The sequence below is a fragment of the Panthera onca genome, chromosome F1 (assembly GCF_046562875.1).
Source record: "Panthera onca isolate mPanOnc1 chromosome F1, mPanOnc1 haplotype 2, whole genome shotgun sequence".
Classification (NCBI taxonomy): domain Eukaryota; kingdom Metazoa; phylum Chordata; class Mammalia; order Carnivora; family Felidae; genus Panthera; species Panthera onca.
The window spans coordinates 58,526,193-58,552,417 of NC_138355.1; the positions used below are offsets into that span (position 1 = coordinate 58,526,193).

Genomic DNA, 26,225 nt, shown 5'->3' on the forward strand with positions numbered 1-26,225 from the left:
AGCGATGGAGTGGGGTTCAGGACAGTCTTCTTAGAACGGTAGCATTTGCAATGAACTTTTAGGGTTTGTCTGGATTTAGACACGATCCTGACTGGGGTTGCATGAATCTTAAATAGGACTTTGCACATTTACTTGTTAATTTACTCATTTGACAAATGCTTATTGCGCTGCACAGGCTCTAGGTTCTGAGGATAAAACAGTGAACCAAACAATCAAATATCCCTTATGGAGCTGCTCTTCTAGTAGGGTGGTGGCTGTATGTGAATATTTTATTTTCTTTGGAAGTTTGTTGCCTTTGAACTACGGGTATTTGCTGCAAGTTTAGAACACTGGCTTGTCTAACTAATCAGTTTGTGCTTCTTAGAAGATTTCAGACAGGTGTCAGGAAAGATACTGAGATAAAGGTTAAGTGTGCAAACACAAGTTTGTAACTTGCAACCCAAGTTACAGAAGTGCTTTGCCTTTCCTGAGGGAATAATTTGAAAAGTCATACAAATTATGCACAGTTTGGCAAGAAGTGGGGAAGAAAGGCAGAGGAGTGGTTCAGAGAACTTTGCTACTACCAGAAGGAAAGGGTGAGAAGAAAAACAATAGGAAAGAAGTGGCCCACATCGTTTATAGGGAAGGATGTAGAACTGAAGGAGTATGAAACGTATGGCATTAGTTCAGGAAGCAGAAAGTTAGATTTGGAAGAGAAGTGCTCCTCGTGGCCACTTGATGATGAATGTGCAAGAATTTGTCTCTACCTACTTTGAAACTAACGTTCAGGTTGTTTGTTGTACAGAACCCCGGAATCTACCCAAGAAGAAGATCAGCTGCGGAAGACAAGACAGCCAACGACAGCTTCTTTGCAATACACGGAGCGACGTTTGTCCATGAAGACACCATGAAGAGGCCAGTTCCACTGACCATAAAGTGGGTAAACGTATCCTCATCTGAGGTTCTACAACTACTGGAAAATAGTTTGTCAGTATCGAAATAATTTTGTTTTCAGTCTAGAGAATAACATCTTACTGTTAGTCTATGTCTTTTTTTAACAGAAACATGTGACATAGCCTTGAGTAAACTTACGGCATGCAACATGTTATTTGGATGCATTTATATACTGTAAAATGATTGTCATTGTAGTAATAATTAGTAAGTCTGTCAGGTTTCACAATTATCCTTTCTTTTCAGCAGTCGGAATAATTAAGTTTTAGTCTCAACAAATTTCATGATTATACCATTTTGTAGTCCACATTTACTGTATTTTGCATTATGAATCTCTGTTTACTACTGGTCATTTTGTACCCTTAACCATCTGTCTCATTTCCCCATTCCCTTTTCCCTGGTAACCACCCTTTTATTGTCTGTTTTTATGTGTGGTTTATTATAATTCCACATACAAGTGATACCATAAAGTGCTTGTCTTTCTCTGACATCTCAATAGGCATAATGTGCTCAAAAGGTCCATCCACGTTGTTGTAAGTAGCAAGATGTACTGCTTTCTCAGGGCAGAATACTATTCTGCTGCATATATAAACCACTTTTTTTTACTCCAATCATGTGTCAACAGACACGTAGTACAATAGCCAAGATGTGCAAATAAGATTTCAAAGAGGACTTAATCCAGTTTTTTTTTCTTTAAAAAATTCTTCTAGGGGCACCTGGGTGGCTCAGTCAGTTAAGCTTCTGACTTCAGCTCAGGTCATGGGTTTAAGCCCTGTGTCGGGCTCTCTGCTGACAGCTTGGAGCTTGAAGCCTGCTTCAGATTCTATGTCTCCCTCTCTGTCTGCCCCTCCTCTGTTCATGCTGTATCTCTCTCTCTCTCTCTCCCTCTCTCTCAAAATTAAATTAGCATTAAAAATTTTAAAATATATAAATACATAATAAAGACATTATTTTATCATGTTTTTCTGTTAATACTTGCATAAATCACATTCTGTATTCATACAAAAACAATGCTTTTTCTCTGACAAACTGCACATATAGAAACAAATTTACAGTTGGACATGAAACTTAAATTTGTGGAGGTGTTCCATGTCTCTTAACACTAAAAAAAAAAAAGTTTTTATCTTCACAAGACAGTGCGAGTTAGGGCAGTGAAGGTGGACAGGACAGAACAAGGCCAGCTACTCTGGGTCACCAGCAATAGTCTCTTCATCGTGAAGACCCCATTAGGGCTTCCTGGGATTCAGCTGTCCCAGAAAATGTTCAGGGCTACGTGGTATCAGATATTCACAAATCCAGCTCTCATATTCTAGATCTTTTAGGAAGCAGAGCCTGAGGCAAGGATTAAAATGTCAACCATTTATTTCAGAGGTGCAAGCCTAAGATAGTGAGATTGAAGGAAAAGGCACCTCGAGACAAGGAAAGATGGGAAATAGTGTGATGTGATGGGTTACTTCATTGGCCATTGCTTCACAATGAGTTGAAAAGACACGTAATAGGTAAGTCGATAGTGTGTTCCTTCACTTCACGGGGAAGAAATTTCTGGTAGGTGTGCAAGGAGAATCACGCCTCAGAGTCGTTCCTGCAGAAGGCAACAGGGAGACAAATTATGTGCTGAGTTCCCTCTGGTCTCTTGTTTCGCATTAGTCAAGATTCCACCTCTGGGTGTTAATTGTCCTCAAGTTCTAAGTTGCAGCATCTGTCTCTTTGCAGCCTCTCGGGAAGCCAGACCCCGTGCTCCATGACATGGCATTTCAATCAGGTTAAGAAGGGAGGAGGGAGCTTGGCACACATGGAACATGGACTAAGAATGAACGAAGGAAGTGGCAGAGGGACTCTGAGAAATTACACAAGTTTTGTGTTCAAAATACCAACCAAAGGATATTAACAAATGCCCATCTCCTTGCATTTCTCCCTCCTATTTGGATCTCCACACCAGTGAAATGTCTTGCCTATATTTTTCCCATTAAGTGAATTATTTATATTGTTCTTGTTTCCCTAACTAGATCTTCATGAGCTTCACAGGAATGAAGTCTCATTCATTTCTCCATTTCCAGCACTCAGCAGAGGTCCTGACATATAGCTTTCTTTCAAAAATATCACAAGAGAAGAGTAGATGGGAAAAAAAAAAGAAGTGAAGGGTTAGATTGAGTGACTGAAAATATTATTTCACTCATCTTTCTTTCTATTAAATGTGCAAAAACAGAGGCACCTGGCTAGCTCAGGCGGTTGAGTGTCCAACTCTTGATTTTGGCTCAGGTCATGATTTCATAGCTCATGAGTTCGAGCCCTACATCGGGCTCTGCGTTGATAGCACGAAACTGCTTAGAATTCTCTCTTTCCCTCTCTCTCTCTGCCCCTCCCCCGCTCATGTTCTCTCTCTCTCTCTCTCTCTCTCTCTCTCTCTCTCTCTCAAAATAAATAAATAAACTTTAAAACATGTGCCAAAACATCAAATCAGTCAGTCATTACTTAGTATTTTATAAACCAGGGTTCCCAGTGGGGGCAGGAAGTATAGAGGAAAGAGGCTCGAGTATTTGGAAAATTCTCCCTGTGATTATGAGATGACCTCCCTTCTCTACATAGATATGAACCAATGCGACACCCCAACCTACCTCCAAGAGATTTTGACTGACATTCCTGGCAAATAGAATAGCATATCCAAAGGCATGGAAAAGAGAAAGTATAGCATTTTGGGAAAACATCCAGCAGCCAGGTTTGCCTGGCTCTTTCTCAGTTTTTACTCCTGAACTCTTCATTATGTTCATTAGATTGACCCTGACAGAACCAAGAAAGGTTCTTCTGGATGGCATATAGATTTTTCTAGCACCTGGAATTTCTTAATACTGCTTGGGTGCATTTCCATTATAAGCCAAGTGAAGAAGGCCAGATATAGTCTCTTCCCCCGCACATAATTTTAGAAAGTAAGCATTCCAAAAAGAAGCTATTAGTACCCTAAATTGGAAATGGGAGTATGAAAACCATAAATGACGAAAATAGAGACTGCTCTGATGCTCCATCACAGCCAATCTATGGGGATTTTCTTCCTGACCTAGCCAGCGTTTTCAGCTTTCTTGGGGTTAAACATAGCCCAGAAACACGTTGCTACAAAACAGAATGGAAAACACCGGACCCAGTTTAACGCGATTTCTCCGGACCGGGGTGGGTCACTGTTACCCTGAAATAGCATGTGAGCAGTACAATTTTCTAAGCCCTTCTACCATATTAAATTACCAAAATAAATAGCAGCTATGTTTTATCTGCAGTATCAGCAAGATCATATAACACAATGTAGGCTGGTATCACTTAACAAGCTGGGCTTAAAAAAAAAAATCCATAGTGGAATATTGGAAAGAGTCGGGCGCTAATGCATACCACAGCATGCCTAGCTCATTACCGTATTATGATGAATTAAAGCTTTAGATCTGACTAATTGATTCAGAATCCCTGTGCTCTGCAATGTGATGCCAGCTTTTATAAACCCAATGTAAAGGCTGATTTCTACAGCTTAATGCAGCTAAGAAGCCTGTTCTTGTGGAATGATTATACTCCTCTGGGTTTGACAGAGATGTGTCCAACAGTCTTCTTTCTTTAGAACTTGAAAGGGAGGGAAAGAAGTACAGGTGTTACTTTACCAGGTGACCCAAGAGAAAAAAGGAGAGGGAATGTACTATATGAAAGATGAAAATGTTTAATGATTTGATCTTACCACCTGTAGCTTTCAAGTGGAACCAACCCTCAAAACTAGAAATTGTGAACTCACTATTGGGGACACATCTAATTGAGTGAAAATGTATAGATTAGTTTAATGCAAAATAGTTTTATTACTTTTTTAATGTTTATTTATACAGCTTGCGAAAGAGAGAGAAAGAGAGAATGAGTGGGGGGAAGGGCAGAGAGAGGGAGAGAGAGAGAATCCCAAGCAGGCTCCATGCTGTCTGTGTAGAGCCCGACACGGGGCTCAAACTCATGACCCTGTGAGATTAGGACCTGAGCTGAAATTAAGAGTTGGATGCTTAATTGACTGAGCCACCTAGGAGTTTCTAGTTTTATCACTTTTAAGGGCTTATGTTGCTTCAACTAAATGCCAGCAATGTGCTCCCAAATTCTAGCAGACTCGCTAACTAGACCATGCCTTTAATTTCTGTTAGTCTATTATTAAACTGTTCATGTTTTTAAAAATTTACTTTAAAGTTTAACAGCCCCAGGAATCTTGTTTATAATATAATATAAACATATTCGAAGTTGAACAGATAAAAATCTAAAGAAGAGCGTAAGTTTTTGTGCTAGATAAGAGTAAAAAGCACAAATCTCAAAACCCAACTGCCACAATATTTTAATTAGATGATATAAAAATGGTACTTTTAAAGATATTTCCATTCTCTTGTACACAGTAGTTAATATAAAAAGTAGTCGAGGGGCGCCTGGGTGGCGCAGTCGGTTGAGCGTCCGACTTCAGCCAGGTCACGATCTCGTGTTCCGTGAGTTCGAGCCCCGCGTCGGGCTCTGGGCTGATGGCTCGGAACCTGGAGCCTGTTTCCGATTCTGTGTCTCCCTCTCTCTCTGCCCCTCCCCCGTTCATGCTCTGTCTCTCTCTGTCCCAAAAATAAATAAAAAACGTTGAAAAAAAAATTAAAAAAAAAAAAAAAAGTAGTCGATAGGGGCATCTGGGTGGCTCAGTTGGTTAAGTGTCTGACTTTGGCTCAGGTTTGTTCGTTCAAGCCCCATATAGGGCTCTGCCTTGGTGATGTGGACCCTGGTGGGGATTCTCTCTCTCTCTCTCTCTCTCTCTCTCTCTCTCTTTCTCTCTCTCTCCTCCTTCCCCACTTGCATGCTCTCTCTCTCTCTCTCTCTGATAAATTAATAAACTTAAAAAATTAAAAAAATAAAAGTAGTAGATAGTAATACGTTTATTAAAGAAATTTCTGCGAGCCCAGGTTCACAGGAGCAAGGAATCATGCAGTTTGAAGACACATTCAAAGTCTCTTGTTAACCCAATACAGGAGGACTTTCCTTCTCCAACTTCCCAACAGTGGATTATTTATACCCTTGAACTCCATTAGTGGCAGGAATCTCACTATGTGAGACAATCCATTCCATCTTTGGATAGCGGAGACAGTGAAAAAGTTCTTTCTTCAGATGAGCTAAAGTCTGCCAACCTGTAACTTTCCATCTGCTTGCCCCACTTTTTCCTCTCGGAAAAAATATAAACTAAACATTATTCCTTTTCTATATGCTAACTGTTCAAATATTTAAAGGCAGCTATCATATTCCCTTTGCATTTAAAAAAAAATTTTCCTTTTCATGCAATCTGCTATCAAGCCAAATCTCCATTCTCTAGTTACATTACTGAGTTTTGGAGAAACAAATGTCGAAGTGTATGTTTTTAAGTTTCATTTTGTCGGAGGAAATACAAAAAGCTGATAAAAATCTAAGAAAGAATTCTGCCTCACAAATAATGAAAAAAAAGTAAGTCAAAACCGTTGAGATACCACGTGTCACCTATACAGAGACAAAGATTTTCAAAGATGGAACTGAGCATTTTCGCAAAGGAACTGGGAGACAGGGATCCTCACACTGGTGGGAAAGTAGATTGCTAGAGCCTTTTTGGAAAGCGAGTTTGCAGTGTAGGTGACAACAATCACATTTTAGAAGTTATTGTGAAGAACGAATGGTTTGGGCAAACATTTATTTTTGAGAACGTTCGTGGCGAGCCTGGGTGGCTCAGTTGGTTAAGCGTCCGACTTTGGCTCAGGTCACGATCTCACGGTTCATGGGTTCGAGCCCCGCTTTGTGCTCCGTGCTGACAACCTGGAGCCTGGAGCCTGCTTCGGATTCTGTGTCTCCCTCTCTCTCTCTGCCCCTCCCCGGCTCGTGCTCTGTCTCTTAAAAATAAATAAATGGTAAAAAAATAAAAAAGAAAGTTCGTGGCAACAATGTCCAAAACAACAGAACTGACAACAATCTTATGATAGTTCAATAAATTATGGAATATCTCCTGGGATATTGGAGAATTATACTTCGGAATAATATTTAATGATGTGGTGTTAACCCGAAAAAAAGTAGATTGCCCAACACTATGTGCCAAGTGATTCCTATTCTCTAAAAATTAAAAGTGTATACAAGTTTGTGCCTCTCTGTACACACATATATTTACATAAAATCATAGAGATGGTTATGGGTAACAAATAGAGCAACAAAACTAAGTATTTACACCGAAGTGAAGCCTTCGCTTTCATTTCAACGAAGCCCTTTTTTGGTTTTATATAACCATTCTATGTCATCGTTGCAGATCATTGTGAATCATTTTTCTGGTACATATTCCATTAGTTTCTTCCACATTCCTTCAGTTTTATGTCATCTTTAAACTTGACAAACAGGCTGCCTTTGCTTCTAGGTAAATCATTCTGTAAAACGTACAATAGGGCAGGCCTCGGGACTGAGTGTGTTTTGTTTTTTACCAGCAGGATTGCATTGTGAAGGCAACGGGTCAAAGCATGCCAGTTTCTGCGCTGCTGTTAAAGATGAAAGTTCATTAATCTAATCACGTGTTTTTTAAATCAAATCCTGATGAAACACCTAGTATACAATCAGGCCTGTGTTAGATATTGGGCTTCTCAAGCATGTATAAGTCAATATCTCGTTCTGCTTTCAGGACACTTAAACCTGGACCGGGGGCTCTTCAGCCACTCATTCAGCCCAAATGGCCCCAGTGGCCCTGGGTCCACCTCCGGGGTCTGTGCTGACCTTTTTCTAGCGTGTCTCCCCAAGTGTGCTCTGAACCTGTAGAGCGAATGGTCCTGGGCCCCAGGGTGGCCTAGGAGGAGCTCTGTGCAGAGCTTGTGAAGAAAGCTCACAGGGCTCAGACATAAAGTCTGGATGCCCATGTGTCTCCACAGTGTCCCTTGCAGGCGGGAGGGGATGACAGGGTACCCAGACCAGCTCTTCTTTAGTCACGAAATAAGGGCCCCAGAGAGATGGACGACTCTTCATTTGAACCCTGTTCTCTGAGTCATCGTGAAGATATGCTCATCAAGGCAGGAGAAGAGAACCACGTTACCTGATACCTTGCTTACTTTACTCATAGCTTTTAAATATTTAGACATAGAGTATGTTGAGCTCTTGCCCTGCACCCTGCAAATGTTAAGGGAAAGCCAATATGTGAGAATTGTATAGAGGGGAAACAGGGCCTGGGGATTGGGAACGGGTGCTGAGGTAGAGGGGAGTCTACATAGTTGCTGGGTTTGGCTCTCGAAGAGGGGGATGGTGGCCGCGTTCCCTGGGAGGAAAAACATAGGGAAGCCTAAAAATTGAGGAAGTATCAAGGGTTTATGCTTAATATGTTAATTTTTGGTATCTTTGAAAAGTCTAAGAGATGTCAAGTAGAATTCATCAATCTGAAACTCAATCTGGATATAGCCACCAGCAGCTAAAGAGACAGAGGACCAGAATAGCTTTTTGCTTGGTCAACATGAATAGATAAGGGTATGCTATGGGAGAAAGACAAAACGGTGCAAAGGGTCAGATCCATATATACTCTGCTGAATGATATAGGGCTGAATGATAATACGACTAGTCCACGGCAGTGGCCCTGGTAGTTGTGTACGAGCAGTGGGGCTCCTGCGACGCATTCTACAGCCACTGGGAGCTTGGTGCTGTTGCTTGTGTATCAGAGTCTTGCTACTGGAAGCTGAAGTGTTAGCTTCTCCTTGAGCTGGGATGTCACACAGCCTTAGTGAGTTGCCTTTGCCTCCCTCGCTGTCCTCCCCCTCTTCCTCCTCCTCCTTCTCTCTCTTCTTCTTGTTATAATGACAATGTACTAGAAGCTGTACAAGGGGTATGGGAATTCATTTGAACGGTGCTTTTTTAGAGAACATTTTCTCCCCTCAATTTATATTTTAAAAAGATCAAGGTGGAAGAGGCTACATCATTCTTGTATCACTGAACAAACTGTTCCAGAGTTTGAGATGGATAAATCTCAGAGCAGATTCCTTCTTCGAAGTCAAATGATGACTTAGTTGCAGGGTCAGGCAACTGAACTTTGGGGCCAAATATATGATTTCTGTCTTTGAATTAGGGTGCAGAAGATTTGGTCCCTTGGTTGTCAGTGGGACAAAAGGGCATGAGACCAGGAGGTTTGAACTCTGCCCTAAATTAGCATGTCGTTCAATTGAACCCAGAAGGATTTGCTATAGTGACTCAAGTTCAAGAGGAGGACACCATCCCAGTGCCTGAGATTACGTATAGAATGAGTAGCCAAGCCAGGGAGAGAACCCACAGCTTCTTTTTTCCCTCTTAGACATCAAAATGAGAACTCCTCATTTTAAAGATAAAAGTAGTCTCTTCCACATCTACAAATGTTCAAGCATATGTACATGTAATATTTATTTATGTCTCCCATGTGGCGATTTAAGTACAAATGATTCTGGAACATATGGAGTACATTTGCTTTTAAAGTAAACAGAGATTGTTAATATTCAGGAAGACCCAATGGCAAAATGTGTGTTGGCTCCTCTAAATCTCAAAGAGTTTGAGGAAGTTACTAACTTCAGGTTACAAAAAAAAAAAAAAAAATCCACCTTTCCTGTGATAATAGCAGTTTCTGAGCTAACGTGAGTGTGGCCTCTGTTGCAAGTAATGTGAAGTTTGTTTTCAAGTTCCTTGAGTGTCACAGCAAGTGATGTGGTGATGTAATCTGTGTTCAGGGTGGTACAGTACTGGGTTTTAGACCAGAAGACGATCCCATTACAGGCATAATTAGCAGTCCTTGCTTGGCCCACTTAAATGAATTAGCTCAGACCATAGACTAGGTTTATACTCAGGTTTGAGCTTATTAGATTTGTTCTAATCTTTGATCGTAGGCTGTGTGCTTAACCTTAATTTTACATATCATAAACTACAACTGGGCCTTATTTATATAATTCACTGCAGTTTAATTAATATTGAAGGGGAGGAAAAAGCTTTCTGTATCCTCTTAATTTAAGTGACTGCGGCTTGTGAATTAAACTGAGAAAAAAAGATTAACAGGAGAAGAGGCATACACGTTTTATTTGATGTTGATATTTTAATATTTTTATGTGCACAGAACCCTTCAAAGAAAAGAGCTAAGTACCCAAACAGGTGGGTTAGACCTGGGGGCTTAGATGCCATTTTAACAAAGGGGTTTGGGCTTCTAGAGGTGGTTTATTGTGGGAAGGTAAATATATAGGAGGAACGAATGGAAGATAAGGGTTATTTCACTAAAGTTTGCTTGCAGACCTATCCCAGTGCTGACTTTGTCTCCAGTGGAGAGAGTTGTTCTCTTCCTGATTCTGGAGAGGGAAGGGGGAATATCTTCACAAAGGGAAATTCGGTCCAGCTTTTAGGCAAATAGAAGGAGGGAAGAGAGATCTTTCTACATTTCCTGCTTCTTAATTGCCCTCAGTTCAAAACAATCCTCATGCCAATGTATAATATTTGGGGGTGACATATACTGTTTCCTGACAATATCCACCAAGCTTTGGGTAAAGATGCATAAAACATATTTCGTGACTTTGAAGATCCCATTGTCTACTGAGAAAGAAAGACACACACTCAAATAATCACAATAGTGTATGCAATGCTAAAAGCTTTGGATTCTAAGTCCAAAGTTAGTTCACAGGAGGGGGTGATGACCTTCTTTTGGAGACATCTGAGAAGGATCAGGGGAATGATGCTTGAGCAGAATTTGGCGAGCTGGGTAGGTGAGGTGGCCGAGGTTGAGAGAACTTTCAGACAGTAGGGAAAGAATGCTCCAGGCATGGTGGCAAGAAAGGAAAGTGTGCTGGGTATAGTTCAAAATTACAGCAGCCTAAGAAGCAACTGGCTGCGATCCCCGTGTGGCAATGGGGAGTGGTGGAAGGTGAGGCTGGAGGGCAAGAAGGACAGTTGAGTAGGTTACTGACCAGCAGGGGTAGGTCAAGGGAAAGAGGACTGTTGAGTTACACAGACTCCTCTCTAGTGAATCAGAAACATGAGTCCAGATTTTGTGGGGTCTGAAAGTTATAAAATATTAAGGATTCTCCTAAAGGAATACAAAATTACAAAGATGAAATTTGATGTGAAAATTAACATTTATTTAGAATGGGAAAAGAAATCACCACAAATTAAAATATTTTTTAAAACTGTGAAAAATATTGCAATAAAAAATAAAAAAGAACATGATTAAAATTAATTAATAATTACTCATTTCAATTAATTTTTGGTTACATAATTATTTAGTGCCTCTTTACTTATTGATTTTGTAATACCTTTTTTTTTCTACACCAGACAGAGAAAGATGATTCAATCCTACCTCTTTTACGGTTGATCCAAAATTATTTTTAATATCGACGATTTTTTTTTGCTGAAGTATAATTAACATACAGTGTTATGTTAGTTTCAGGTGCACACTTTAATGCTAACAATTTAATGATTTTTTTTCAAACAACTCATTCATAATGTTGCAAGTTTTTAGAAGGTTGCCAAATTTGGGAAAACATTTATCAAGTTTCTTTCAATTTGATCTGTAAGATTTAGAAGACTTTTCCAGAGATAATTTTGGATGCCATCCATTTTAGACCTTATTTCTTCTCTACTACTCCACATGCTTGTGTGGGGGCTAAAGCATGTGTTTATATTGTGGCCCTGCATCTTTCCATCACAACTTGGGATGGGTCATTAATGTGGCCAGTAGGAGTATTCTTGGAAGCCATCCCTACACTAGCATCACAAGCAAGAATTTAACCATCCATGGAAATGTCTCTGATCCACACAAATATATTCCACCGAGCAAACTAAATAGATCTCAAACTTAATTTCTTGTGTTGATATTTCAGAAATGCCGATGGCTACCTTGCAGTCTCCTGAAATAAGGAAAAGATGGAGTAGATAGAATATCTAAGTTTTGAAAGTTTTAAAAAATATTGTATTTATTTATTTTTGAGAGAGAGAGAGCACATGAGTAAGGGAAGGGCAGAGAGAGAGAAAGAATCCCAGGCAGGCTTTGCACTGCCCAGCGTGGGGCTCAATCCCACGAACAGTGAGACGACGACCTGATCCGAGATCAAGAGTCGGATGCTTAACCGACTGAACCACCCAGGCACCCCTTTAGTTTTGTACATTAAGAAAAAAATTGACTATATAAAACACTTTGTTGGAGACCTTCACAAGCCTTAAAACTCTCACTCAAATGAGAGTTTAAGCTTGAAGTTTACAAGCTTCATGGAAAACCCTTTCTGTAGTAAGGCATCAGGGACCAATGAGAAGCATAAAACTCTCTCTATAGAAATAGACACTACACTCAGGGGTGTTCCTCTTAGCTTTCTTTTTCTACTTACTCTTGGGATTCCGGAAGGGTCTATTAAATAGATTCTACTTGTATTGCTTGAAGGATAAGAATAGAGACCTCTGACCTGGTGAAAGAATTTGCATTTATTTAGAAGCTGCTGGGCAAAAACAATATTGCTTTCCAGCAATAGAGTATTATGGAGAAAATGGCTAGCACGTAGGCTTTGGTGAGAATAATGCCTTCAAAATTACTGTTTTCCAACACCAGGCATGGATATCTTTCTATGTATAAGAAGGATATTAAACATGGGCTTTAAACCAGCATATCAGGGCATGTTCATTACCTTACTCAAGAATGAGGAAACAGAAAAACAAACATGAGACTTTGAATCTTTTGCAGCATAAGAGAACCAAAGCATTAGCTGCTCAGAAAAAATGAAAAGATTTATTTCATGAGGTATAAGAAATATTTACAGAACATCTTGTTCTCAATGATAACATTATTTCTATTTGAAGCAGGCTGAGATGAGAATTTTCAAAACAAAAACAGTAATCCAATTAAATTCTGTTTTAAAATACTAAACTGAAAATTCAATGTTACAGAAAATGTAAAGAAGGAAATAGACAATAAACTGAGAAACTATCTCAGAATTCAGAAGCAATTAGTATAAAGATACAAATACTGAGAGAACTGTTATCAACTATGAAAGTCAATCCATGGAGACTCAGGTCTCGAAGAATAAGTATTCTCACTTAGAAATAACAAAACAGGGATGCCTTGGTGGCTCAGTTGGTTGAGCATCTGACTCTTGGTTTTGGCTCAGGTCATAATCTAGTTTCATGGGTTCAAGCCCTGCCCCGGGCTCTGCGCTGGCAGCAGAGATTCTCTCTCTCTCTCTCTCTCTCTCTGCCACTCCTCTGCTTGTGCTGTCTCTGTCTCTCTCAGGATAAATAAATAAACGTGAAAGAAAAAAAAAAAAAGCCTTTTCAGTTTCTCCTCCTCCCTCCCCCAGAGGGACATAATTAAGGAGGAAGCTACCTACTTTCAGACTGAAACCAGGTGAGCTTCCGGGGGTCATAGCATTCTTTTAACGTTGTTGGTATCCAGTAGTCATTCAAGATCTCCGCCAGGCTTCTAAAACTGTACTCGTAAAAACTCAACCTGATGATGGCCACGTTTATTAGTTTGATTGTGGCAATCATTTCTCAAAGTATACATATATCACAGCATCACCCTGAACACCTTAAATATACACAATTATTTTTATTGGTCAAAAAATAAAATCAGTCCTGAGTATGCCCACAAACGTTAAAGCGAGACTGACATGAACCTTTGCCGAAAATGCAAATCCAGCCTAAATTGCCACCCTGTTTTTTAGGTTAAAAAATTCTGGCTGGTTATTTTTTTTTCCAAATTAATTTTGGATCATGAGATTCTATTAGCTGGTTTTTGCTGGCACCACATTGTTGAAGGGATGACAAGAAATAGGGAGCCTTGGAAATTTTGCATGTCTGCCCTAAGAATTCCAGTCCCTTTTTATAACCCCAAAGTCTTAGATCATTTGGATCTGGTTTAGATAAGCCAACTAAAATGAAACCAAATCAGTGAATCTTCTAAGCCTCCCCCAGCCATCCTTCATTAAGGGAAGAGTCATTTTTGCCTTTTATGAAAAGACAGAGCCAAAAGACCAATCTTCACTGATTTTCCTTTCATCCGAAACTTTTCCCACAATTCTGTGGCCAATTCAAGAGCAGAAGTTTCAATTTTTGTATTGCCGTTTCCAAATACAGGAAAGTTATGTGGGGACATTCCCTATAGCCCTGTTCAACTATGTGCTTCCTTTCGGTTCGAGAGATCCCAGAGAGTTGTAAACATGGGCGTTTGTGAGCCCTTAGGCACCAGCACGTCTGCTACGGAAGATATGCCTAGCCATGTGTGTCTTCGCTGCTGAGGTCTCAGAGAAGACACCTTATCGGGACACTACCAGCGTTAAAAGCCCTTTGTGGTCCTCATCAAAATACTAGCCAGAAGGGTACCTTGGGACCACTGCAAGAGGTTGTAGAAAGGAGAAGGTGCGGGCATATTCTTACCTCTGGCTGTTCAAGCTCTCTCTGCAAAGTCAAAAGAGTGAAGCACATTATAGAAGAGAAAGAATAGTGTTCTGCCTTTGGTGCATACATTCTGCCTTGACTTCTTGGGAAATCTCATCTTTAAGGAGGACCTTTGGTTCCCCACTCATTTCCAATAGGTGGGATCCGAGGCAGAGCAGCCTTGTATTAAATTCCAACCCACAGCAATTACGGAATCATAGAACATTAGAAGTAGAAGTGGTCTTTGAGATCGTTTAGTCCAGTACCCACATTTTATAGAGACAGAAATGTGGCTCAGAGAGATTGGGTGCCTTTCCCATCGTCCCATAGCCAGTTTGAGTCTGAACCGGGATTAGAGCCTAGGTTTTTCCTTGCCTGGCAGCTTCAGATCTGTCCTTGGAGACTGATGGTTTCTTTTGTAAAAATTAGAGAATTTCTGAATTGCAATGAAGTCATTACTTTGTATTCCTTATGTTATTACATTGCAACTTTTAGTCTAAACCGTCAAGAAAAACTGGCTTAAAAGTCTCTAATGTTCTCAGAGACGATTGCAAAGGATTGAATACAGTTTGGCTAAACTCAAAAAAAGGGTCCTGGATTGTGAGAGCCCACGACACTCTAGAACATATATCGTCACGGGTTCCTTGAGACGATGACCTCAAGAGCCTAACACAGTACCTATATATAGAAGGTAATTGACAAATATCTTTTCAATAAATTCTTCCCCCACCTATCCCACATGTCCAATTTGGTAGCTTAAGTGATATTGTCCTCCTAGCAGTGACTCATGTTCATGAAGTTTCTTTAGTCAACTCTTCTGTTTCACACCAGTCTTCAACTGGATGCTCCCTACCCATGTTCTATGACTTTATATCTCTCCCATTGGCCTTGGTCAGTGTGTCCATTGTGTGTATTGCTCTGTTTTGTTAAATCATTTGTTGAATCACGATATATACACAGAATGATGCTCATAAGTGCAAAAGTGTCCTGAATTTTCTCAAAATGAATAATGTCTGCTTTTTAATGAAAAATAAAAAATAATAATAGATCATGCCAGTGAAAAATTTATAATGTCTTAAAAAGGAAACACGTACATTAAAAAATTTGTTCGGGGCACCGAGGCGGTCCAGTTAGTTAAGCGACGGACTCTTGATTTCGTCTCAGGTGGTAATCACATAGTTCATCAGTTCAAGCCCCACACTGGGCCCTATGCTAACAGTGTAGAGCCTGCTTAGGATTCTTTCTCTCCCTTTCTCCTTTACCCCTCCCCTGCTCTCTCTCTCTTTCTCAAAATAAAATAAATAAACTTAAAAAAAATTTGTTCTTCAAAGAACATGTGCTAAGTGAATGGGCCAGATGGTATTTGTTGAAAGAGTTCAGAGGGGAGAGAAGACTGAACTGGAGTCTTCTGGGAAGATTTGGTGGAAAACCAAATGAATGTAGGCGAGGACTTAGGGAATGGCCATGACTTGGAAAAGGAGAAGGAGAAAGACAGTTTTGGTTGGAGGGAAAGAATGATCAAGTGTCTCCATGTTCAGGGTGCCTGGGTGGCTCAGTCAGTTAAGCATCTGACTTGGGCTCAGGTCATGATCTCCCAGTTCATGAGTTTGAGCCCCACATCGGGCTTTGTGCTGACAGCTCAGAGCCTGGAGCCTGCTTCAGATTCTCTCTCCCTCTCTCTGTCCCTCTTCCACTTGCTCTCTCTCTCTCTCTCTCTCTCTCAAAAATAAATAAACATTAAAAAAAAAAAGTGTTACCATGTTCAATGTAAGGCCAGTAGGTGAACAGGAAGAGTGAATGGAACTATGTGAGATGAGGGGACTGATGTTATATATTACAAAAATTCTGTTTGAAAAGGCAGGGCCTTATACTTTATACTCTTCTGTATACGGATTACACCAGAGGGGTGAATTCTTTTTCTAACTGGATGGGAGTGAGGTAAGAGGAAAGGCTGCTGGGGATGTGCAGACTGCTGTATGGTCTATGGCAGTGGTACATCCCGAAGATGTTCAGTGCTCAAACCTGCATGTCAGCCCTGATGGGGCCTGACCTAGAGTGACAGCATCAGGAATGATGTGTGAGATACTATAAAATAATTGAAGTGTTGTTGAACGTAATTTAATTGGTAGTAAAGAATGAAAGGCCAATCATGATTTAATATGTCATTCCTCTAATAACATTTTAGGCTGAACACTTGATGTTGTAATTCCAAAAACTAACTTGTGACTTTTTACTATGAGACTGGCCCAATAAGGTGGGATATTTTTGGTCAAAGGCTTTTTTGATGAGCCTTGAGAAACAACAACTCCATACTTCTTTCATTTGTGAGCCTGACCCCATGCGGAGGTATGGGCTAGGCAAATAAATAACAAGAATAAGAACGTCTTTATTCCTCTCACGTTCCCTTGACTTTGTCCTTTGTACCATGGCAAACTGGAAGGGGACATTGAAGCATTAATACGGTTGTGTGGGGCACTCACAGTGGCCCCGGAGGAACAATTTTCAATCTGCTGCACTGTTATGCTAAGAAAGTTTGCAACCCAGATCATTTGACTCATTCCCCCTCTAGGAAGAATCACCAGTGTCAAGTTGCTCAATGAATATTCACTAAATCTAAATAAATATGAGAATTTTACAAATTCTCCACAAAGATTTACTGGGTAAGACTCATGGGGTTACCACTCTGGAGTGTCTTCCTGGCATATAGGTTGGCACTCAATAAACATTTCTTGGATGAAGAATTAATGAATTGGTGAAAGCTAGTGTTTCAGGAGGCTAATGTGCTGCATTTGAGAGGAAGGAGGTCATGGGCAGTGAGAACACATGAACTTTTGTTGTGATCCAGACTTTTGATTGTGAAGACTTAAATGCCAATGCAACGGAAAGGTTAGGGTGTGATATTTTATGGGGAAAGTCAGGGGTGCATCGTGGCTGGTGGGCTACAGGGAAAGTATTAAGATGAAGAGAGGAAATGAATCAAAGGTGGTTGGGTATTTGAATCTGAGTAGAAGTAGTCAAGTTGTGGGAAGTGAGCAGGGGTAGCATCATTTGATTAGGGTTGTCGTAGATGCCTTTGCACAGAGGCATCATCTGAGTAGAATCTTCCAGCTGGTGCCTGAGCCGCAGACCTGAGCTAAGAGTGTCCTCAATGGAAGTACACATGTTAGCCATTAAGTTAGACTGACATGTTACAATGCGAAATCGACCATGTTAGGCTTTAACAAAAATCTTTTCATCATAACCCAATCATCAAAATTGTTTTGCAAAACTGGCACATTTTATATAAATTCAGAAGGCATCCAATATGACAGCTACAACAACAAATGCAATTTGAACTGCATTTATGGTGTCCAAATCAACACGACGCTGTATCAAAGCGTTTCTCCATCTTCTTTCATTACCATCCCCTCGTGAGCCTTGTTGGACAACTTGAGAGTGATGGTATTTAAAGACAACAAAAAAAGAGGAGTTCACTGGCAGAAGAGTGTCAATAACGGAACGCTAAGGACCACACTGAGAAGGAGGGTAGGGAGGGGTGGAAACCGACACAGGCTGAATGCGTGTAAAGGATTTTGAGTCCGCAGATTTGCAAGTCACTGAGTCAGGGAAAGCGACAGTTTTAATAACGAGTTAATAAGAGTTGTCAGGTACTAAAGAAAGGTAGGAGAGGAAAAAAAATCAAGGGAAGACTATTGGATTAAAACTTTTCAAGCTGGACTTACAATTTATGCCTGTGGCCATGCATATGTGACCTGTTGATGACTAGTTAAGTCAGTTTTACGAATTAAGTGGAAATAATTGCCTGCCCCGAGCTATTTGGAGCTATGCATACATTTAAAAATAAAGCTGTTTGGTTTGTACTTTCAATAAACCATTTGCACTGGGTATCACAAGAAGAATTCAGATATACAGTGCCTTTCTTAGTAGTGAAGGCTGTTCATTGTTGGCATCAGGGAAAACACAGTCCATCTAAGGTCGAGACATATTTTCAGCAGGAACTGGCAGCCATTGGGTGGCTAACAAAGAATTTTCAGTGTAAGGACCAAGGGGGTGGTCAGTGGGCTCCAATGTTCAGGTAGCCAATGTGCTCAGCGTTGCGGTTGAACAGGCACGAAGACACATCACTAACCACATAGGGAAGATTTTTCAGACCACTGCTGTGTGGGATTTTGTTTATGGGTCAATTTTGCAAACAGCTTCCCTCAGACCAAATATCCAAGGAGCTTAAGGTTGGAGGTAATTAGGTAGATGGTGGGTCTGCATACACACTGAGTTTCAGACTTGACAGAGTCTGAGAGATCACCTAGCCCAGCCCCCCAGCCTATGGTCTGTTCTGCTTTGCAGTATCACGGACAGGTACTCAACCAGTTTCTTTCTTGACTGCTTCCAGCAAAGGGGCATTCACCATGCTGTGCAGAGGCAGTTTTTGAAATTAGTGATCTGTACCTTTGAACTGTTAATTTCCCGGAACTGACACTGGGATAGTGCATATTAACCACTATTCTTAACACTTTATATCTATATATTAACTCACTTAACCGTCTCTTTAACCTCATGGATAATATGGTCATTGGACAAAATAAATGCTGTTAATCTCCATATTTTTGTAGTTGAGGGAATTAAGGCATGGATTGGTTATGTAATCTTCCTGAGGTCAAAGGGTTCTAATCAGTGTCTGAGCTCATGGTTTGCTTTAATGTTTAATCCTTCTCACTAGTTACTCATATATTTGAAGATAGTTACTGGGGTTCCCCTAAGCTAAGTTCCCCTAAGGCTAACTGCTTCTGGTTAATGTAACCATCTTTCTCATGCCATAGTTGTTATCTTCTAGTAAAGCATAATTTATTCTGTCATCGTCTGTCTTAAAACTAGTGCCCAGAGAGTGCCTGGATGGTTCAGTCAGTTAAGTGTCTGATTCTTGATTAAGATTCTCCATCTCTCTCTCTCTCTCTCTCTTGCTCTCTCTCGCTCTCCCCCTCTGCACCTCTCCCCTGCTCACACTGTCTCTTTCTAAAAAAATAAAATAAAATAAAATAAAATAAAATAAAATAAAATAAAATAAAAACAAGTGCCCAGAACTGAGTACAGATTCAGCTAGGGTCTGAATAATGCACGGAATTGTGTGGAATCATTCAATGGTTAGGCTCTAAAATCAGCATGCAAGAGGAAAATTGAGTATGGTCAAAATTATCCTGGAGAAAGCCCTTAACTAACTCATAATAGAGAGTACATAGGATATTGTGTGTATAATCCTGTACAGAAATTCTTCTGTTCATTAAAGTTTTAGAACCAGTGTGGTCAACGAAAGAAGGAACAAAAGGAAAGCTGATATGCAGATGGCTGGTCATTAAAAACTTTCTGCTTTTAAGGTAATGATCAAATTGCTAGTGTTGAATGAAGGCTGGGTGGAAAATAGTTCATTGATCCTGTTTACTTGCAGTATTCATTTTGAGTAAATATTAAGCTCTAGAACTTCACATATGTTAATATATTTATGTTTCACTGAGGATTAAACAAGAAAAGAAAGAAGGATTGGGTCTAAAATCAGTTTGTAAGTTTAATGTAATATAACAGCAGGCTTGACATCCAGAAGTCATCCTCAGCAGTGGGATATCACCCCCAAGGGGCACAAATTGGTTCTTGGAGAGGAAATGATACTCTTTTTATGTATAAAGCCCAGGCACGCACACAATACATAGAGAGATAAACACCACATCTCTCAAGTTAAAGTTTCATGGGACAGATGACAATTATGAAAAGATATCTAAAAGGCTCCTTAGGGAGTGATAATGGAAAGATCAAGAAACACTTTTGCTAGAGCATTGCTCTTGATTGGACACTATGAATGCAGTTCAACATTGCATTTGTTATTTTAGCTCCCATAGTCCATGCATTTATTTAAATAAAACTCACCAGTTTTACAAATGAAATTTGATTATTGAGTTACACTGAAGACAAAAATCTTGTCTACTAGACTGGCTAAGTTTGCATTGTGACATGTTGACTGATCTTAGCCACTGACATTTGTACTTCAGTTGACTGATGAATTGAAGACACTTTTTGAAGACAAAGTAGGTGAGTTTTCTCAGCAAATGTGGGCCTTTCAGCTCATACACTATTCTCTGTACTCTGTATAGACCTGTACAGGCAGATGAATTCAGTTGCTTTGGATTTCTGATTTCTGAGTCTGTGTTATGCTGCCTTGAGAAAAAAACCTAAATCCCATGACATGACTCACTCCAGCAGAAGTTCTCTCAAATATATCTCAAAATCATCACCATTATCACCAGAAAATAAGCTCAAAACTCACACCCTATTGAGAGAAAAGCAGTTGCATCAGTTTGCTTGTTTGCAAAGGATGGAACATATGGCTTTTGCAGGTATTTTTTGTGATAATGTATTGATTCCCTTCTCCTTGTTACTTAACAACGAGCATTGAATTCCTTTTTGGGGAAGAAACTATCTAGGTAATGCAAAATACCATTTAGCTGTGAAATAATATACCCCAGGAAGGGTCTAGAAGGAGAGGCAGATGTGAAAGCTAAATTGTTCTGCACAAGAAAATATGATGCATTTACCCCGGAGAAAGGGGACGGGGGAAGGACAAGGTAGGTTGAGATAGCTCTTGTGGCTACACCCTAAAGAAAGAAGGGGTAACTTGATAAAATGGCCAGGTCCCGATTTTTAAAGAACCTCGGTGCCTGTCTCCCAAGGCTCTGTAGTGAATTACAATCCCTCTTCCATTATCTATCGTTTCAGTGTATTATTTTAAAATGAAAAGCATTTCGAGTAATTATACAGAAACTCATGTGTGCACTAAGACAGAACAGGTGTTGATATTTTATATATTTGCTTCAGATCTATTTTTATTTTTTTATTATTTTATTTTTATTTTTTTTTATTTGTTTTTGGGAGAGAGAGAGAGAGAGAGAGCGAGCAGGGGAGAGGCAGAGAAAGATGGAAACACAGAATCTGAAGCAGGCTCCAGGCTCTGAGCTATCAGCACCGAGCCCCACGTGGGGCTCAAACTTGTGAACCGCGAGATCATGACCTGAGCCTAAGTCAGACACTTAACCGACTGAGCCACCCAGGCGCCCTTATTTTTATTCTTTAATAAGCCTTATAAATATAACTAAAATTCTATCTCTACCCTTTCTCTTTGTTTCTGTTCCAGAGGTAACCAGTTTCCTAAAATTGGTGGGTCATCATCAGGATTTCTTGTTAAGCATATATTTATTATATCCTTGCATATATGCATATATATTCATTACCAGTATTCACTATTTCTTCTGTCTTTACACTTTTTACATAAATGTTATCAAGCTGAATGTTTGCTATCAGAACTTTTACGAAGCATATTTCACTGAACATTATGTTGGGTTTAAGCCATGTTAAAACACATAGTCCCAGTTAATTTAATTCACGTTACTGTAGTGTTTCATTGTATGCATTCATCTAACTGCATTTATTTATTCCTCTGTTGAAAAAAGTGGAACTGGTTCCACTTTTGTTTGCTTGTTTTTGCCTCCCAGCCTCCATAATTGGAATTGAAGAGGGCCCCCCATGAGCACCCACATTTGTCTATCCCACCACACTGACAATTTCGGCTTCACTATCTGCCTGAATTCTGCCAGGAACAAGTCATTCCTCCTTCATGTCTGTTTATGTCAGTCAGTCACCAGGGTAAGACCCAGACTCCAGGTGTCCCTCCAATTCTATACAATAACTGCCATAAGGCCATCTCCTGCACCTCCTCAACCCTGAGCCTCTTTTACCGTGCCCTCTGCAACCCACTGCCCGTAATTTGGCAACCCCCGTATTTTCCTGAGTTTTCAAGCATACTCAACCCTTTCTTCAGATTTTTATTTTATCTTTCTGTTCCAATGAGACCTAGGCTCTCCCTGGGGACACTGCCTCCCTGGGCATCCTTTCAAATGGTGGCTATTCTTCCCACTCATCCCGGAAGTGGGGTGGTTGTCCTCTTTGTTTCTCATTGTGGTTTCCAGACCACTCACTGTTTCTCTTCCCTAAAATCTTACAACTTCAAGTCTGTCATCAGACCCCCCGCACCACACTCTGCCCTTCTTGTTAACAGTTATTCAACACCTGGGTTTCTCCTCATTTCACCAAGATGTTTTGTTCCTGACTGAATGCTTCTCAAGCTTCCATGGACACATGCATGTCTAGGAGGATATTGCTAAATTGTGGATTCTGATTCTGGATTTCTGAGATGGAGCCTGAGTTTCTGAATGACCAACAAGAACCCAGGTGATGTGGTTGCTTCCAGGCTACCCTTTGAGTAGTGAAGTCTTAGATGACTATCGCTCTCTCCAACGTACGGTACCATTATCTTCCTTCTGCAGGATTTCAGTCACCACACAGATGATCCTTCCAACACGCTTTTTTTTTTTTTGAGATTATTAACCTCTCTTCTAACAATGTTGTCCCTATCTCAGCTACTCCCTCTGAAGCTGGCCACACTTCCCCCATCTCGATTTTCAGCACCAGGTTCTCAGACGGTCACCTCTTACGTCTGCTGCCTGCTTCCTCTGATCCCCAGACACAAGCAATTCTCAAACTTTATGGATGCTCTCAAACCCATTGTTTTCTACTCCTTTTCCATTGTCCCTCATTCTGCTCCTGTTCATACTTTCCTCCTTCCCCAGCTTAGATTCCATGGAAGTTGAGGCCAATCACTTTCTTGCATACATGATCAGCTTCCTCGCCCCACTCTCTCTTCATCACATTCAGTAAAAACCTCAAGTCTGGCTCATTACAATTCTCTGCCTCTTGCACACTTGCACTGACAACGCCATTAGGTAGGCCTGAGTAAAATGGCGCAGCTCACGCTAAATCTGTTAATCTTCGGTCGAACTGGACCGCCATTTGGCAGTCATATTATACTTCCCTGCTCTATTTTGCCTCTTGCACTCTTCTCAATAACAATTTTGTGTCTTCTCTGTCTTCAGATCTCCAGTGCCCCTTCCCTACTCCTCACTCTTGGGCCTCACTTACTGTTTCATGGGGGAAAACAAGAATAATCAGAAGACACCTTTGGCAGGCTCCTATCCTCACATATACCCACTATCCCTCCCTAGACCTCTATCCCCCTGATCTGTTTGAGGCCACTGACGTAGCATTTCTCCTCCTTTCCTGTAGCGTTTCCCCCTCTTTAGGGGGAGAAACCAGTGCAGCAGCAGAGAACATGCTTTTTCTTCCATCTTAAGCAATAAAAACCTCATCTCCTTTAGTCCCGGGTCTCTCCTCAGTTCAAGGCAAACTCCTCAAAACATGTCTCCATGCTATGGTTTCCAACTGCTCTTTCCCCACTCTCTCTTAAACCCACTACAGTTGGACTGCGGTGCCCGTGACATCTCTAAATCTGCTTTTGTCTTGTTTTTGGTTTGCCCACTTATTGTTATACAGCCAACAGTAAATCTCTTACTGCCTGCAAACGAAAATGCTTAAAAAAAAAGAAAAGCGTAGTCGCACAGAATGCACAAACTAATGCCTAGATGTGAACGGGGCAGATAAAAGAAATACAATAATTAACTACAAGCCCTCTCCCCAAGTGTGGGTTTAGCCTTGACTGCCAGTTGCTGACCATATGGGAAGCGGGTAACGGCTCTGCACTTAGACCCGGCCAGGTCAGTGCCTCGCTGACTGACCACCTAACAGATCAGCCGATTCACTGATGCTTATATATGCTTTTTCGGTCAGGAAGTTATTCATTGTCTCCACAGTCTGTGTTTTTTTCCTTGCCTTTTCCTTTTTCCCTCTTTGTCTCATCTACTCTTCAGTTTGTGGGTGTTGTATGGGGCTTTCCGTTTCCTCAGGAGGCTTCAGTATCCATTAGAAAGCTCTTTTCATGGAGCTTTGCTGCCCTCACTACAACTCTGATCAACTACCTATTTCACTGTCCCATTTTCTTTATCTTCTGTTTACTACATCCTCTTTTTCAGTGCGTCATCTTGCCTATTTTTCCTTCCTGTGGTTGCTTTTTCTTAAAATAGGGAGATTTTTAAAAAGTATGTCATCACAGGGCGCCTGGGTGGCTTAGTGGGTTAAACATCCAACTCTTGATTTCGGCTCAGGTCATGATCCCAGGGTCGTGGGATCGAGCCCGTTGGACTCGGCACTGACAGTGTGGAGCCTGCTTGGGATTCTCTCTCCCCGCCTCTCTCTGCCCCTCCCCTGCTCACTCTCTCTCCCAAAATAAATAAATAAACACTAAAAGAAAAAGTATGTCATCACTATTTGAGTAAACCAGAAACTACATTTATTTTGCATGCAGTCTGACCATTTAACAGCATTGTGATTTTCTGCTTTTGGTTTTCGCTTTTCTACTCTGCACACTTGATTTTATTTTTGCTGCTTTCCTCCATCTTTGGGTCTAATTTATGTTTCTTCTTTCCCAGTGGACCATGCTGTATCTTCGGACATGGCTTTGAAAACCTTCACTGGAAACCACATGCTGGTACAAGGGGTAGTTACAGAGCACTCAGGTTAGGTGACTAACTTTAGAACGTGAGCAAATGTTTGTTTTTCCATCAGGAATTCTACTGATTTGAAAAAAATAACTAGCTTTCAGGGATAGAGCCATCAAGGTGATCACCCTTCCATGAGGAAAATGGTCTTGTGTTGATATGGCTTTCTGGGCCAGTTTTATTTGGTGCCAAGGAACTGATGCTTGGAGCTAAAGACACAGGAAGGATTTTTAAATGCATTATGGAACAATTCTCTTTTTATTTTTTTCAGAGAGAGAGAGAGAGAGAGAGACAGAGCATGGGCATGTCTGTGCACACATGTGAGCAGGGGAGGGGCAGAGGGAGCAGGAGAGGAAGAATCTTAAGCAGGCTCCACGGCCAGTGTCGTCTCACGACTGCGAGACCATGACCTGAGCGGAAAACAAGAGTCAGACACTCAATGGACCCAGCCACCCAGGCGCCCCGGAACCATTCTTTCCGTGCATGTTTTCTGTATATGTGGGACAAATACGTGTTTGCTAGAAAATCATCATCACCAAACATTTATTTGCTTAGCACTTTCATTTATTGCGCGCCATGGACATGGAAATAATTTTGAATAGCTTACATGCTATACCTGATCATTTTTTTTAAGGCCACATCTACTTCCATTGTATGTGATGATTTTTAATCGAAAGGGGTGTTACCGAAAGCAGAGCTAATTTAGTAACTGTGCTTCTATGTCTTAGGCTTTTTGCCGTGCGGCTCATGCAGGTCTCTCTGGAGCTCTGTGATTTGGAAAACTCTGTTCAAGGCAGGCTGTGTCCTGTGCTTCTACAACAGTTGGATTTCCTTCTTTGCTTGCTGTGGAGTCTCTGCAAGTCTTCAGATGTCCAGCACTTGGCATCTGTAAGGCTACAAGGAGGCAACAGATAAAAATATTCTTTTGCATTAGCTCCATGAAATGCAGCGTTAAGGTTTTGTCAGCACTGCTCGGCTGCCTATGGGACTGAAACCCGTGCCTTTGCTTGTGATCACTTACTATATATACAGAAGCGTTTGTGGACAGCAGTCCCAGATGGTGAAGTAAGAACGTTCCTGTGGGCAGTGCTCCGCGAAAGAGGAGACGAACGGCACCAAGGACAGACCCGAGGGGCTGACCGCTGCTGACAGGGCAGGACAGGGTCATAGTCAAGAGATCACAGGAGACTCATATGGATTTAAGTCTGGGTCGTCTCTGAGTGTGCATGGGCTTCGGTCACACGTTGGCTCACAGCCAATTGACATCACTTTGGATTATTTCCTCTGGGCCTGAGCTGAAGGGAATAAGGGAGCTGGGTTTTTGACACTGAATCCATGAGTAATCGGGGGCAGCATTCTGGCAAAACATACATCTGTGAAATCTCTTTTTGGTCTTATAACAAACAATGGAATAAAATACACACTTCTATA

General features: G+C 40.9%; 1 long non-coding RNA gene across 1 annotated transcript; it reads left to right on the forward strand.

Annotated features, from left to right (window-relative positions):
* The first annotated feature begins 789 nt into the window (after nucleotides 1–789).
* Nucleotides 790–26,225, forward strand: LOC132686529 (uncharacterized). Its single transcript, XR_009613736.3, has 2 exons — nucleotides 790–915; nucleotides 25,523–26,225. It is a non-coding gene; the product is annotated as an uncharacterized LOC132686529 (long non-coding RNA).